Source organism: Botryllus schlosseri, chromosome 8 (assembly GCF_051294905.1).
Source record: "Botryllus schlosseri isolate E-star chromosome 8, Bs_hap1, whole genome shotgun sequence".
Lineage (NCBI taxonomy): Eukaryota > Metazoa > Chordata > Ascidiacea > Stolidobranchia > Styelidae > Botryllus > Botryllus schlosseri.
In genome coordinates, this window is record NC_137243.1 from 13,208,447 (window position 1) to 13,222,930 (window position 14,484).

The 14,484-nt window shown below is 41.7% G+C and overlaps 1 protein-coding gene across 1 annotated transcript in view; it reads right to left on the reverse strand.

Annotated features, from left to right (window-relative positions):
• The window catches only part of LOC145444867 (dihydropyrimidinase-like), a 177,442-nt gene that overhangs the window by 52,163 nt on the left and 110,795 nt on the right, over positions 1 to 14,484 (reverse strand). The window lies entirely within an intron of this gene.

Genomic DNA, 14,484 nt, shown 5'->3' on the forward strand with positions numbered 1-14,484 from the left:
ACTACGTCATGAGTACAATGATGTGATGGCATATCTGATGAGTGTATGTGTGCGCAAGAGCGACCCACAATAGGTAGAAAGTTCCTGCCACTGTCCATTTCAGGTTTGATGGACTTGTGCCCACTGCCCAGCCAATGATATATAAATGATTGTTTATATGTATATAAAGTATTATTCATTTTGACTACAATCTTTGGAAATATCTCAATGTCTGAAGAAGAGTGGAACATGACATTGTTGCTTCTCATGGAGTGCCTGCCGTGCCAGAATCCCATAAGATAATGATTTGCACTTATATTAAGATCCCTAAATTCTTTTCAATTTCCTCGCGGTTGTGGGTTGCTTCGCGGCTGTTTCAATACACGAACAATCTTTTCTTGAAAGTTAGAATGGACTACAATTTTCAAATTGGTCAATTAAGGCCCTGTAAAAAATTTATGCATTAGACATTTACAAAATAAGAATTTGTTATGTCACAGTTTTGCCAGTCAACTACAATTGAAATCAAGTTAAATAAGTATTTTCTGTATTACCGCATATGCAATATATATGAGCATATTCAAGAGAGAGATCTTGCAATGGAGGATTATGGAGTTACATTGCTGGAAAAATAACCTGGGCATTTGAGGCAGCAGCATATACAAATGCAAGTTGATGCTCATGCTCAGGTCATACAGCGTGATTCAAATAGCGAGAAATTATGAAGGTTATACATAAAATACCATAGACGTACAGTACACACTATATAATGATGAAGGTTACAAAATCATTTCCTAACCTTTCAGTGAATAAGACGCCATAGAATGTTGCTCGCAAATGCGCAAATCATCTATTATGTACAATCCTTCCAGCTATCAATCTTGACGAGTACTCCTTGTTAATTTTCAAGGTTTACAGGCAATTCATGGGGAACACTTCACAACGTGTAGTTTATATCGAAGAAGTGCCAAAACGTTTACCAGGTATATTTTGAATAAATGGGCATTGGTAGACGTATTCGCACACCCGGTGTGAAAGATTCAACTGTTGAGTGGAGTACGACATATCACACCAGGTCGATGTGAACATAATACCAACTATTAGTGATAATCCTCAATGTCATTCTAGTGCATTGTTTTGCCGATGGAATGTAGTTTGGGAAAATGCCGATTCTCACCATTGATGGGGATAGTTTTTGGTTATTTCCTATTTTATATTATGAAGGTACAATCGCTATATTGATACTATACTATATAAAACAACTTAGTTGCTCACACAATTATCGTAATCAACCCTTCTCTTTTGAGAAATCAAGTGACGTAAATGATGCTAGAAAAGTTTCAAATCCTCTTTTAACAATCCTTCCTGGATCTGCACATCTATGTTGACGCTCACGCACAGTCTCTGTTAATTTTTTAGGCTGTGTCGTACATGCATGGTTGCAACCGATGTTAAAATGCCTCGCAGCTAGTCGGTACTTTGATAAATGTGCATCGTCAAGTTGTATTACATCCTAGTATGCAGCACTGCCTCACTATGCTCAAGAAACCAACTAAAACTAAACCAATTAGGGAAAATCAGTGAATTATTACGCTAGCAAGGTCGATTGCAGCACTCCACAACAGTCGACATACGGAATCCCGTACCTCTACTCAAGCATATCCCGCGTCGGACTGATTTTGCCGGGAACCTATCTTATAGTGTTGAGGGGCGTGGCAGTTTCCAATCATTGTATATATATCATTGGTTATCTATAGCAGTGGTTCTCAACCTTTTTCACCTCGCGGACCGGTAAAATTTTTTAAAATGTCTGGCGGACCGGTGCACTTCCAAGATTGAAATGAAGCCAAAATGTAAAGTATGCAACCGTTTTTTGCAATTATATGGTGCTAGAGAGTGACATTTACTAAAGGGTTTTGATCTTTATTAATTATCTTCATGATAGTATCCATGTGATTTTATGGTAGTCAGTCTGCTGAATCGAGGTAAAACTGCCTTATCCAGATAAACGTGCTACCGCCGAGAGTCGTTCACAGTCTTTCGCGCCGAAGGCCGTGGGTATAACCGACCAAACCAACTCGAACCAAGCATCAAGCCACTTCCATCAGACGCATACGCTACTCTGACAACTACGAATACAGTGTGTGCCGCAGGAAAACACCTTGCAGCAACTATACCGGCTATCAGTGTTGGGATGACTCGAGTCATGACTTGACTCGAGTCCGACTCAAGTCACCTTTTTCGTATGACTTGACTCGAGTCACTTTGCTAAAATGACTTGACTTGACTTGACTCGGCGTATCAGAAATGTGGATTGACTCGTGACTCGGAGCAAAATTCACGAGTCAATTTCAAGTCATCAAGTAAAAATCACCTTATGTTGCATATGTTCGGATTGTTCACCAAACACTTGTGTAACCCATGAGAGCGATCGATCATTCAATGATCGTGCGTTTTACTGAGCCTCCAATATTATCTCACAAATATATTGACCCCAAACGAAGTGATCGAAGCTAAAGCTTACGTTGTCGTAAACTAGTAGCAAAGGAATTTAATAGCAAAATATATATTTCTGTTCTCTGTTCTTACCTTAACCAAATCTCTTGTTTCACCGAAATTGAAATCGAATATCGCTTATATTCTCCTCAACCATTGGCGCAGAATTGAATTGTATCATATCAATATGTATACATGGGTACCGTTTTGCATCTTCGTTTTGCATCATTCGTTTCTCGATTCTCTATCTTAGCTGGCAACTATAAAATGAGGCTATGCAATTACTTACGTAGTTTAACAGTTCTACGTATAAGTAAGCGATACAGCCCCTCATTGCATGTATAATTAACTCTATATTCGTTCATCGGCTCAGAAACGATGACCAATCAATCGGTTATTCAGACACCTAGCGAAATGCAATGACGTAACCATGCTTCATACTTCGAAAAGGCAACTTGACTTGAATTTTGAGTTGACTCGTGACTTGACTTGACTTGACTCGACTTGACTCGAGTCACCTCCAAAAATCGAGTGACTTGACTTGACTCGAGTCACCTTCGAAAATGAATTGACTTGACTTGACTCTAGTCAAAATGTGCAATGACTCCATGTTAGCCTATACTTCATTAGGGGTTGGTACGTCGTGGCTGGGTATTGGCTGACGCCGAAATACCTATTTCTGTAAATCATGCGTATATCTCGGAGAAGGGCAACTAATAAGCAAGACATTCAGTGACACTAAATCGCGCAAATCGCGAAAAGAAATTAAAAAATATTGGAAACAAATTCAGAAAAATACGCTATGATTTAGGTTCATTTGCAAAATGTTACCTCACGAACTTCTGAATTATTATAAAATTTGATGTTTTATTTATTCTATCAATGAACAAGCCTTCAACATTACACCTTGAAATTGAAGTATAAAATTGTAATATACCTCGCGGACCGGCAGGAATGTTGTCGCGGACCGGCACCGGTCCGTGGACCGGCGGTTGAGAACCACTGATCTATAGTATAGCATTCGGACCGGATTTTGAACTGACTTTGACTTAGTTCAGATTTTTCGAAAAATGGTATTCAATTGGGATTATTCGGATTCTGGTACAATATGGCGGATTGGCATGGAATATGGATATTTGGATTAGATTCTTCGGATTCGGGCGGATAATAGTTCCTCTATTGATAACCAACCTCCGTAGGTTAGTCATTTATAGTTCCTCAGAGTCTCAAAAGCTGTCGGTCGGATTAGGATTCTCGGAAATCAATATCCGCTCATCACTGTAAGACAGGGGAGGCCAACCTGCGGCCGTAGAAGGAAATTTGTGCGGCCGTTGACACGTAATTCGATTATAGTATGTGTTGGTGGCCGTCGACATGAAAATTGAATTTACGAATTGACTCCCGAATTTTTGAGAGATTTTAATTAATCCAAGCGCTAATTTTTGAGAGATTTAATTGATCTTGAAGTTATCTTCACGCTGCGCGCAATAATGTGTCTTCATTTTTCGATTTTAAAAATTAGCGCCCTTTGCAATCTGAGCCCCGGATTACAGATGCGAACAGCGGAGTAAAATTTGGAATCGTGTGCTCCTTACGAAAGAAATTTTTTTCTGGTACGTTTGGGAGATTCAAATATCTCACCACCATACCTACAATCCTGATGGGAGGTCAAGAAATAACAGCATGGAAAAAAGTGACTAATAACAATTGGCCCACCCGAATATGCATCATCATATATAGCCTAACTTGCCTTAAACTTTCAAAAACATTCCCTCCATCAACTTTCAGTGTTGGGATCAAGTCGCTACCTTCGAGTCACGAGTCATCTCGAGTCATTACACATTTTGACTCGAGTCAAGTCAAGTCAATCGATTTTCGAAGGTGACTCGAGTCAAGTCAAGTCACTCGTTTTTTGGATGTGACTCGAGTCAAGTCAAGTCAAGTCAAGTCGAGTCACGAGTCAAGTCACAATTCAAGTCAAATTGAATTTTCGAAGTATCAGCGACGATTCGAAGTCATTACATTTTGCTAGCTGTGTGAAAGACAGAATAATTTGCCATTTATCTTGCTTCAAATTACTTATATAAAGTTTAATGGGAATGCAAGAAGGCGTCTATCACGCACACGTAGAACCGCAAATAAAATACGCGACTAACTGTATAACTATGCAGCAGTCTGTTATTATATCAACCAATAGGATCGAATACGAAGCCTCGAGAAGTTGTTACAAATTGCTATGGATTTGAATCATACAAGAGGGTTGATAAAGGTGATCACTGCGCAATGTTAGCACTGAGCCGTCCGAGAAACATAGATACGTTAATTGCTATTGCATTTTTCTTCTTCTTCTTCTTCTACTACTACTACGACAACGAAACCTGTGATCAATTCGTTTGTGGTCAATATATTTGTGATGCAATAATGGAGGATCATTCAAACGTACATTCAGTGAATGCCTGGTTACTCTCACAAGTGACACAAGCGTATCGCGAACAATACGAACATATGCACAAAATACACTGATTTGATTGATATCGTTTACTTGATGACTTGAAATTGACTCGTAAATTTTGCTCCGAGTCACGAGTCAATCCGCATTTTTGAAGCACCGAGTCCAGTCAAGTCAAGTCATTTTTGCAAAGTGACTCGAGTCAAGTCAAGTCATACGAAAAAGTGACTCGAGTCCGTCAACTTTACCGGTGAATCTGATCACATGGACTGAGAAAGGATAAATATTTGATAGTAATAGGCCAAACTACTAATATTAATGACGAAATTCATTCGTGATTCTTCAAAAATGTTCGCGCCTCGAGCGACTAAATCGCTTTGTGTTATTATTCATTACACTATCTATCTATAGCAGTGGTTCCCAACCTTTTACAGTGGCAGGTCCAAATTTAGAATTTCAGAGTACGGCCGGGGCCGCACGAATATCAAGGCAATGAAAGGAACCCAAAATAGTCACCAAATATGAAAATTGGCATTGTTCCGATCATTCGCTTGACGCCATTGGCCATTGTGTTGCCGCGCTGCCGTTGTTCAGAACAATCAACCTTTGCTGACTATTTCGGAGTAGTTTTATTGCCCTGGCGAGATTTCAATTGGTATTTTTGGAATCAGTGCGACACTTGCTTTCGATAAACACCGACATATCAAATTATTCGGACGCTTGGGTCGCGAGCTATAGGACTACCAATTATGCTGCTCTTTGCCGGCTAAGCAGTACGCATCTCGGCGTATATTCAATCGTGAGTCACTTGTTGCACATATATCCGTAAATTAGTTATCAATACCCAGGGCCGAAACAGCACTTCGTCAGCCCCCCCAAAAAAACAACAACGTTTCTCTTGGGCCCCCCATAGGGTGATAAACAGAACTTCGAAGCCCCCAGACCCCCTCAGGCTAGATGGCTGTTTACCGCTATTTATCATCTAAATCGGGTGTCCGTTTTAGGCAGCTTCTCTCGAATAATCGCACGAAGCGCGAAAAATTTCTATAATTCATGACTGAATCGGTCAATATAATCGGCAATTGCATATATATTGATATCAATTTTTATCCTCTCTCTGCTCACGTAATCAGGTTGATCGGTTGAGCCAAGTGAGTTGTGTTTGAAAAGGTAGGACCACTCAATAATAATTAAACATCTTCGGGCGTATACCCGTTGGCAGGAACGAAACAGCACTTCGTCAGGCCCCCCAAAAGACTTAAGTCTTGAGCTCCCATAGGGTGATAAACCGACCCCCGGTGGCGTTGTTCGCTTCTGCCACGAAATCAGGATCCCCGTTTAGTGAGCAAGCGTGGAGCGCGATAATTTTCGATAATTCAAAATAAAATAGGTCAATAAGATCGGGAATTGCATATATATTGCTATTAATTACTTGTCCTCTCTGCTCACGTAATCAGATTTACCGGTAGAGCTGAGTGAGGTGTCTTGGAAACTGTAGGGCCCGTGAATAATATTAATACATATTCGGACGGGCGGACCCGTTGGTACGACTTCGTTACATGATGTTATTTGTTATTTCGTGACCCCCAGTCTCCTATTTCAAGAAATATAGAATCGCCCAAACATACTAAACTAAAAGATGAACACGATTTTAAATTGGTAGTTCTTCACTGGCATATAATTCTTCCCTGCGGGATGGTAGCCTATTTGTCTCGTGACGTTCAGATTGTAAGACAGGAACATTCGGCGCCAGTCATTTAGGCGCCTATGGTCAATTATACCTATATGTATTTTGAATATACATAACGAAGTTTTCGGTCAGCGTAAGGGCAGTCCTTTTCGGCCAAGGTTTTCTCGCTGCCGATCGTTTTGGCACACTTCTTGGAGTCGCATGTTACATGGCCTAAAACTTTATATTTCTTCGTGCGTCGTGGCGCGGTAATGGCCAACGCCGATATGCCCACTTCTATAAATCTTGCGTATTTTATCTTGGTCAAAGAGTACCCAATAATTAAGGTGCTTGGAAACTTGAAATCGCGCGCAGCGCGAAAAATCTTTGAAAAGTTTCATAAAATACTCTATAATTTATGCTAATTCACTAAATAATTTTGGGCCCCCTTCGCCTCGCTCCCCCAATTGGGGGGCTTGGGGTGCGGCAGTTACGGTCCTGTCAATACCTATATCTATACCTATATCTATAGGTACTGCCCGATCAACTGGAAAGTTACGGCACATTGCATTGAAACAGCAGTGACGTAATCTTAGCAGTCTACTCACAACTTTCCTGCAATCCTAATTGAAAACTCCAGACTCCAAGCCGAGCAAGAGTATTTTATAAATATATTTTTTTTCGTAAATCGATTTCTCAATATTTTTGTGGGGGCCGCAAGAAGGCTAGCTGGAGGCCGCATGCGGCCCTCAGGGCCGCGGTTGGGAATCACTGATCTATAGCTATAGCCATAAGCGCCGACTATCATTTTTTTACGAGGTGGCGAATTCTTGTGACGTCATAATTGTTCCATATCGAGGACTTCATCGACGCACTTTACTACATGCCGCTGGTGCACGTGCAGAGTTAAACCATTCGCGTGACGTTTTAATATCGGCCCTGCACTCATTAATATCAAACCATGCAGTCGAGTTATTAAATGGAATCTTGAAACGGTACGATCATTTGAAGTGTAACTGTCGCCTGCGCTACCAGTCCGTCCGACGGAATCTGCACTGACGGAATCTCGAAAAATTTGGATTTGAATAAAATAGTATTTACGGTGAGCACCACTATAATAAATAATTAAAGAATTAGTCACCGTAAATCAGGGGTCGCCAACTCAAAATTGGTCGCGGGCCACTTTTCCAAATTCCTAGAGGCCGCGGGCCGCATGACATCAATAACGAGATAAAAGTAGGCAACGCAGTTCAACAACCACGTCTGATAACTCTATGTTAATACAATGCTGTGGTCTCTAACATGGGCGACGGTTATAGTCACCACAAAAGAAATAATATTTTATCGAACAAACACAAATTAAACAAAAAGTATCATGATCATCAATTTCATTATATTTTGAACTATGAGCTGTACACAATACCTGACAACACTCTGTAGCCGCTAAAACAGGGGTGGCCAACATTTTGGCTATTTACGGCCGCATTTCGATTACCCATGTAGCCTGCGGCCGCATACCGGTGGTTAGTCGTGATAAACTAGCTGGGCCAAATACCCTCGTTAAACTGTCCATGTCCATTGCCGGTACACTCCGAACTAATCTATTTACGCATATCGGCTTGCTATGCGCACCGAAATCGTTAGTAGTTATGTTTTAAAGCGCCACCAGAAAGCGTTCTGTAATCGCGCCAGGCGCGAAAAATTTTTCATGCTCATGAGTGAATTTCGTTAATAAATATTAGTACAGTTTCACATATTACTATAAAATATTTATCTTTTCTCGTCCAATATGATCAGATTCACCGATAGAGCTGATCCAGGATGTATCTTCGAAAACTTAGGGTAGTTAATAAAAGTGTCGAGTGTCGACAGCCGCATAATTTCCCTTCTACTGCGGCGGATTGGCCACCCCTGGATTAAATAATCAATATTGGGGTTAGCTAGACACGGTAGGCCTACTTGCTAGGCAACTATCTCCTCGTAAAGCATGGTCTTTTGAGGAGCCCGAAGTCGTATTTCCGGCGTCTCGGTCTTGGCAGGGGTGAGCCATTGCACGTCAAGGCAATGTGCCCATTCGTACAAGCAAATTCTTCATCCACGGAATGACATTACCATGCCAAAGCCGTATCAACTAGTCAGGGATAGTGATATTGGGCACAGTAAAATTATTTTGAACAACAACAACATGATGTTTCAACTGAAATCAATTTCAGCGTTTCAGAATGATTTACTAAGCGTTTTTCTGAAATTTTTTCAAATCAGGTGGCGGGCCGCAAAATAGGACCTTGCGGGCCGCATGCGGCCCGCGGGCCGCGTGTTGGTGACCCCTGTCGTAAATACTATTTTATTCATAATCCAAATTTTTCTTCGTCAATAACTCCGCTTTCATTGGTTGAAATTGAAACAAACTTGGTGAACTTCGTTTCCATAGACAACCTAACACTATCATGGGGTGAACAGAAAACTTTCAGATTTTTTGTTATTTATTTTTATGTAATAAATAGAAACTTTCTTCTCCTGTAGCAATGCGGCTACTGGTTGGAATTGAACCAAATTTGGTATGTAGGCTTAAATTAGGTAACCTAACAATTTTGTCTAGTATATAGGGTTGAGAAAAAAAGTCATTTTTGAAGAGCCCTAATCTGCAGTTGCATCAATGTTATTCACGCGCAATGCCCCGTGTGAGTAACGAAATACACTACGCACTGGCCTTGCAAGTAACACACGACGACTCTCGAATACTTCCAGCAGACAATAATGATGATTACAAACGCGAAATTGCGCAGCCAACCAGTAATTGTCTCTTGCGGTTTCTTCCTTCGCGTTGACCAACTCGCATCGCGGCAATTGTTGGATGACGAAAACATTGGTGCATTTGCCGATGTAAGTTCGCGAAGCATTTCGGGAGTAACATCGGTCAATTCGTGAATTCAATCTGCATGTCGACGGCCGCCAACGCATACTAATTGAATTACGTGTTGACGGCCGCACAAATTTCCTTCTACGGCCGCGGGTTGGCCACCCCTGGGCTAGAATGAATTCAACTTCCGGCCGCATGCCGCGATCTTACCAATAGAAATCCACTGTCTATTTAATACCTAATAGTTTAATATTCGATAATGTTGTTCTGGATACGAGTACATCCAGCAATCAAGTTTATCGGAACGTAGAAGGTTCCCTGTTCAAACAAATCGAATAAAATCAGAATTAGTGCCACCCATAATCTTGTGATGCATCACGTTAATAATGAAAGGAACACTGAAAAATGACTTTGTGCGACAATTTCGGAGTACGAATGTATCAAGTAGATAACAAGAAATATGGATGATGGCAAATGAGAAAGCGTGTATTCTAATCAGTATCGCCACGAATCGGTTTTGAGTGTGACAGCATATTGAGAAGCTTTCGTGGCGACAATCGTTTTCTCATTATATCGGTGTTTAAGCTGTATTGCTGCATTTCCCGATTAATGCCTCTGGCAAAGCCTTGTTATAGAAACGAATCTGCACAGAAATGAATTCCAATTTGTAGGCACACACCAACACACCCACCAATTTCGCGCTCCGATTACCTATCACGAAGCTATAGCTAGCTCATGAATGGTTGTTGTGGTCTACTTGTTGTGGTATTCATGGCGTTTTTCGACTACTCTGGACCTCGGTGAATGCGGCCCTCGAACAATTTTGAATTAAAAATGCATTAAATGTGATATGATTCTCAGGTAGGGAACAATCACGTGCCGTGGTAGATCTCCCAGTGCGAGAGCCTGATATCGAAGAATCTACCACGCATGCTACCGGTTCACCATGATTGTTTGCCAGGGAACTCGGCACTTGGAGTTTGATGCCGCAGCTTTGCAGCATGTGGCCTAATATCCCACCCCGGCAACCCTAATATCCCACCTCCGGCAACCCTAATATCCCACCCCCGGCAACCCTAATATCCCACCCCCGGCAACCCTAATATCCCACCCCCGGCAACCCTAATATCCCACCCCCGGCAACCCTAATATCCCACCCCCGGCAACCCTAATATCCCACCCCCCGGCAACCCTAATATCCCACCCCCGGCAACCCTAATATCCCACCCCGACAACCCTAATATCCCACCTCCGGCAACCCTAATATCCCACCCCGGCAACCCTAATATCCCACCTCCGGCAACCCTAATGTCCCACTCCCCGAACCCCTAATGTCTCCTTTCCCAACTACCCTACCCAACCCTAACACCCCACCTCAACCTACTACAGTTGCAATAACGAGCAGACCACGAGTGGTTGATATGTGAGCAATAACAATCGTTGGGATATATTTTTCATCTGAACAATTCACACACAATGTACAATGCGATAAGGCCCAATGCGATGTCATGAACAGATACGAGTATGTCGAACGTCGCACGTCCGCCCCGCGCCAAGTCAATTCAACACTGAGCCGACCACGCAAGCGTGATCACGTGATCTGATCACTCCGTGACTGCGTGATCTACGCATGCCCTGACCTCCTTACAAGATTGACAAATCAGTTGATAATAACATTATTACTTTATTAATTCATATTAATACTTGTGAATACACTTAATTTCAAAATTTCCCGAGGAATTCACCGAGGGCCGGGTTCTCCAATGGCCGGGTTCTCCGAGGGCCGAGTTGGTAGGCCGGGTTCTCCAAGGGCCGGGTTCTCCGGCAACCCACTTGCACAGGATCAGAATTTTTCATTATCAAATCAATGGATATATATGCTCAACTTTGTGCAGGATATTTTTGGATCAGGATTACAATTTATCATGCACGATTGGAACCGGATCCCGAAAAACCATGTTAATGATAGTAACAACAACAACAACAACAACAACAACAACAACAACAACAACAACAACAACAACAACAACAACAGTATTTGTGAAGTGGAAAGTTCCCTTTATGCAACCACAAATAATATATTACCAGCTCTAAACCACATTAGAGGTTAAATGGTACTTTTTTAGTTCAATATCACCAAAAACTTCATATATCGATATCAGAGTGGATAGTAGTTTGTCCCAACCCTGGACGATTTTGCATTAGGGACATTTTTGCCGACAAATATATCGAAAGTAGAATTGTTGGGGTTGAGTTTGATGATGTTGTAATATGTTATTATTATTATTATCATGTATAAAAACATTTAGTGGTGCTTTTCGCATCGAAGGCTTTTTGCACCACGGCGATTTAGGCATTTTGATCAAAATGATAGCATGAAATGTTATGAAAATACAAGATGAGTACGTAGCTGAATGCGACGCTTTGACTCTCGTATGAAGTCCAGTAGATCGGCGATAATGTTGCTGTCCGTTAAAAGGTTATATAGCTGGAAAGGTACGTTCTTTGTCTGCGCGATACGTTGTATAGCTTTCTTCTTATCTCAGTCAGATGTGAGCAGGTCATAATATAGTGTTCGACCGTTTCTAATTCGCCGCAATGCTCGCACAATGGTGATTCCGAGCATCCAATGTGGTGGAGATGTGCATTGAGTCCGCAGTGACCGGTGCGTAGTCGAAACAACGTAGCTTCGCTGCGTCTTGGTGGGACTGATGGTAATTTCACCTCCAGATTTGGTCGGAAGATTTTGTAATGGCTTCCTGTTTCTGAATCGAGGTATTCCCGGTTCCGAATAGCTTTGCATTCATGTAAAGCGATTTTCTTTGCATCGTCTACAGGAATGTCATGAATTGTGATGGCACGGTGTGACGATGTTGCCTCCTTGGCCAAACGATCGGCTACTTCATTTTCGGGAATTCCTGCGTGGCCCGGAATCCATATGAGCGTGATTAATTTTCCTTCACTCGTCAACCTGTTGAGAACATTAACGATTTGATTAACGATAAAAGGCCCATCTGTTCGATAATTAGCTATACAGTCCAGTGCACTAAGGCAATCGCTGAGAACAACAGCTTGGCCAACGTTATTCGTTTCGATCCAATGAAGAGCGGATAATATGGCATATGATTCTACTGAGAATGACGACATAGAGCTCCTTGGCATATGTGGGATATTGTTACATTCCGATCTTTTACGAATATCGCATAACCAGTGGCATCCGTGGTCTTCGATCCGTCTGTGAAAACATGTAAATGGTTTGGGTATGAGCCCATTAGTTCAGTATAGGCTACGTCCACGATGTATCGGAATGAGTGACGATTGATAATTCGTGATAATGACAAATCAACCTGTAAATCACCGATTGTCCAAGGCGCTGCTCGAACGAGTTCCTTGCCGCGAATACACTGGTCGTCGAGTGGGTTCGATCTTGTTAAGAAGTTGAACGTACGATATCTGTTTCTCAATAGGCAGTATGTGTCTTCCCAAATTGTCTGGAGTAATTCAGAGTTTGGGTGGTTCGACTTATTTAAAGTTTCATATCGGTATTTCAAACAAAGAAACTGGTGTCTTACGTGTATTGGCATCTCGTTGCACGACGCTTCTATCGAACATATCGGAGTGCTTTTCATCGCACCACAGCACACCCGTAATGCCTTATTAGTGATTACCGTGATTTTCTTCAGGTACGTCACAGGCGCGAAGAAATACGCCTCCATTCCATAATCGATCACGGATTTTACTAGAGTTCTGTATAAAGTTAGAAGTACATGTTTCGAAGCCCCCCATTTCGTTCCAGACATCAGTTTCAGGAAATTTATCCGTTTTTCGCACTTTTGAGCTATGTAATCAATATGATACTTATAGTTTCGTCTTTTGTCAAATATTATTCCAAGGTATTTGTTAGTATCCGCAAAAGTGACCACGTGATCTCCCATACGTAGATTGGGGAGAATTACTTTCCGTTTCCGGGTGAAAAGCATTGCGACAGTTTTTTGACTTGCGATTTCAAATCCCCAATTCCTACACCATTGGTGTACTGATTCTAGAGATATCTGTATCTCAGAAGCGATAGCTTCAATGTTCAGGTCACTTTGCCATAATGCAATGTCGTCGGCGTATAATCGGCAGTGTGAAGTGACAGTGGCGGGGAGGTCGTTAATCATTACCGCGAAGAGTAAATGACTGAGGACGCTTCCCTGGGCGATTCCGTTTTCCGTAATAAACGATTCTGATAGTGTAGTACCGATCCGTACTTGACACGACCTGTCAGTGAGAAACTGGTTCAACCAATTCAAGATCTTACCTCGGACTCCTAATAGAAATAGTTTGTGAATAACTGCTTGTCGCCAAACCGTGTCGTAGGCTTTCTTAATGTCGATGAACACTGTAATTGTGCAAAGTTACATTGAGTTAAAGTTTCAAAAACAGTCACAAAACAACAAATTAAATTTATTCATTCAGATTCGGCCATGAATGTGGTACCCCCAACCAATAAGGAATAAGCATCCTTTTTAACAAGTTCGTGAAATTGTTTACACAAAATATCATTGAAGCTATATTCAATCGTCAAGATGCTCAATACTGATCCAACTATTAGGTCTGTTAAGTTCGAACTTGCGCCAGCAAAATTGCGATACATCCTCGCATGCGAAAAGGCCTATGTGTTACAGAGAACGTGGAACAATGGTTGCAATAGCAATCAAGAAGGACGGTGTGGTATAGGGAAACCTTCTTTAAAGCAGCAATTCGGCATGTTTCATGTCTACAGTAGTTTTTCGGAAATAAACACGTCTTCCGTAGTGCCCTAAAAGTCTTGTTGAAAGTATAGGCAACTAACTCGTAATGCGAAAAAGAGGTCATTTTGGCTTTTTTGAATGGTACTTGCAAGAGGACAAATCGCCATGAAAGAGGACATATGGAAGGCCTAACCGCTGGGTCTATCATCGCCATGGGTCAATATATATATATATTTAGCTATATATACCGTGAATGGTGCTACTGCCGATACCTAAGTAGGGCATCTAGGGTTCT